Below are 3,158 nucleotides of genomic sequence, written 5' to 3' on the forward strand. Positions count from 1 at the left end.
TAAAGTTATTTTTATAATATGTGTACATTATGGTAATTTTTAATAAGTTGTTTTGTAATTTTTCCTCAAATTCTTCTCTCAGTGTATATTTATTTACTTGTGGCATGTTTTAAAGTTCTCGACTACTTGCTTGGATATTCCGCCACTCTGAAATATTGATTTTGCTAACTAAAAAAATATTTAAAAGTTTATTATTTAAAATTATCAAAGCGGTGGCTACAGCATATTTATTTTTACAGATATACCTACAGTATGTCCGATCCAAAGAAAAAGTGCAGACAATACAATGTCGAATATTTGTAGTATGGCTTTATTCAGTCGCCTTCTAATAAGCCATTACCAATGTGTTTAATTTGCCAGAGAGTTTTCTCAAATGAAGCCATGAAACCTTCACGATTACAAGAACATTTGACCAAAATACATCCCGACAGAAAAGACAGAAATTTATCATATTTTGAAATGTTCAAAAAACAACATTTCAAACGTCCAACTTTAGCTAGTATCTTTTCAGCAGCATCAAAGCAAGACGATGATGGGCTACGTGCTTCTTATAACATTTCCTTACTTATAGCTAAATCAGGAAAACCCCATACTATTGGCGAATAATTAATACTGCCAGCTGTAAGTGAAGTTTTGCGGACTGTACTGCACCAGCCGGCATCTGATATTATTAAAAAAAATTCCATTAAGCAATAATACGGTACAGAGACGAATTGACGAAATGTCTGTGGATGTGGAGCGTTCTCTAACTGATTATTTAAAGACTACTGAGTTTTCTTTACAGCTTGATGAATCAACTCTGCCAAACAATGAGTCTTTACTTCTTGCGTACGTTCGCTTCATAAAAAGTGAAAAAATCTGTCAAGAACTGTTATTTGTAAGAACACTGGAAACAGATACTAAAGGCAAATCGATATTTGATGTTCTGGAACACTATTTTACAGATAAAGGTATACCTCTGGAAAATGTCATAACTGTTGCTACAGATGGTGCTCCGGCAATGGTTGGACGACACCGCGGACTGATAGCATATTTGAAAAAAGCGGTACCAAATATACTCGCCGTGCATTGTGTAATTCACAGACAGCATTTAGTTGCAAAAAATCTTAGTGATCGCCTTCATTGTTCACTACAATATGTAATTACTGCAGTTAACAAGATCAGAAGCAGTGCTCTCAATGATAGATTGTTTAGAAAACTGTGTGATGAAAACGACGAGAATTTTAATCGTTTATTGTTGCACACAGAAGTTCGATGGCTTTCGAAGGGTACCTGTCTAACAAGATTTTATGATCTCTTTGACTCAGTTTTAGAGTTTTTTGAAAGCAAAGATGATTCTTTGAGAGACAATATATTAAAATTTAAGAGCGATATTGCTTATTTAACTGATTTATACGATAAATTTAATGAAACAAACCTACAGCTACAAGGTGATAATTTGAATTTGATCAAAGCAAAAGGAACTATTTCCTCGTTCGTGTCAAAACTTAATTTGTATAGGCAAAATTTGGGTCGGAGACAATTTCATCAGTTTCAAAATCTTTCCTCTGTGGAGACAAATGATGAAGACATTCTGGTATATTGCCAGCACTTGGAAGCACTTCAAGAAGATTTTAGGAATAGATTTCAGGATATCCTTGGTCTGATTATTCCAGATTGGGTGCTAGAACCGTTCTCAAGTTTAGAAACAGCAGAATTATCACTACAGGATACAGGAGGAATTAATCGAATTGTCAACAAATGAAGAGTTAAAAGTGAAATTTAAAAATGGATATCAAGAATTTTGGCTGCAATGTCAAATTTAAGTATTATATCCAGCTTTATGGGCTGCATCAAAGAAGTTTTTCATTGCCTTTCCTTCATCGTATTTAGCCGAAAGAGGATTTAGCATAGTCAGCAATTTATTAACAAAGAAGAGAAATAGACTGTCCATAGTGGAACGCGGTGATTTAAGATTGCTGATGACAAGTATGGAACCAAATATTGACAGATTACTATCATTACATCAAGCTCAGCCTTCTCATTAAAAATTTTATATTATTATTATATTGTTTTTTATGATATGTATTTAAGTTAAAGTTTGATTAATACATGAATACTGTATTTTTGAATAAACCATTTTTTTTAAATTTGTTGTTGCTTGGATTAGTTAAGGGCCCGTCGAATCATATTTAAGGTAGCCTTTGACCCAAAAAAGGTAAAACAATTGTGAATGAAAGTGCGTTACTAATTTTAAGAATGGAAGAGTTTTTTAAGGGGGGCGTTAAGTATTTTGTTTTTGGAAAAATGGGCGGTAGGCCGAAAAAGGTTGGGAACCACTGGTCTAAATGCTCAATTTGGTAATTATTGTGGAGTCAATTGTAAAATTTAAAGGCCGATCATCTATTAAACAATATAATCAGATGAAACCGATAAAAAGAGGGTATAAGCTCTGGTGTGACTCTGACGTGAATGTAGAAAAATTTCAAGTATATCAAGGAAAAGCGAACGAATTCAAGAGAAATACTCCAAATATAATTTAGGTGAACGAGTTGTTTTATCTTTGACAGAAGTATACTTGGGGAAACAATAAAATTATTTTTTTTTTATAACTTTTACACCACTATAAAACTACTGGAGAAACTAAAAGCTGAAACTACCTTAGGTTGTGGTACGATCCGAGCTAATAGAAAGGATCTTCCTAAAAACTTGTTAGAAGATAAAAAACTTATTAGAGGTGACTTTACCTATCGTATTTTTAATACAGGAATTTCCTTTTTTAAGTGGAAGGATAATCGCATAGTCACCACTGCTTCCAATTTTCACGGGAGTAAATCAACCACATTAAAACGAAAACAACGTTATGGCAAAAATAGCAACATCCCAGCAGCCCAAATAATAAAAGATTATAACGAATCTATGGGAGGTGTAGACCATCACGACTAACTAAGGCAATGTTACGGTTTGGACAGAAGATCTAATAAAAGGTGGCATCGACTTTTTTGGGCATGCCTAGAAATAACCTTTGTAAATAGTTTCGTTATAGCTAAAAAAGTATTAGAGCCAGATTTTCGTAGAGACCTTATTAGTACTCTCTGTTTTGCTTATCTCCACAGAACAAACAAGCCTTCAAAAAGAAAAAAACGACGGAATAATTGTAGCGTTTCTTCGGAAATAAG

General features: G+C 33.5%; 1 pseudogene; it reads left to right on the forward strand.

Moving 5' to 3' along the window:
- Positions 1-721: 721 nt before the first annotated feature.
- LOC140431600 (SCAN domain-containing protein 3-like) lies at positions 722-2,027 on the forward strand (annotated as a pseudogene).
- Positions 2,028-3,158: the final 1,131 nt, after the last annotated feature.

The sequence above is a fragment of the Diabrotica undecimpunctata genome, unplaced genomic scaffold, assembly GCF_040954645.1.
Source record: "Diabrotica undecimpunctata isolate CICGRU unplaced genomic scaffold, icDiaUnde3 ctg00001056.1, whole genome shotgun sequence".
NCBI lineage: Eukaryota > Metazoa > Arthropoda > Insecta > Coleoptera > Chrysomelidae > Diabrotica > Diabrotica undecimpunctata.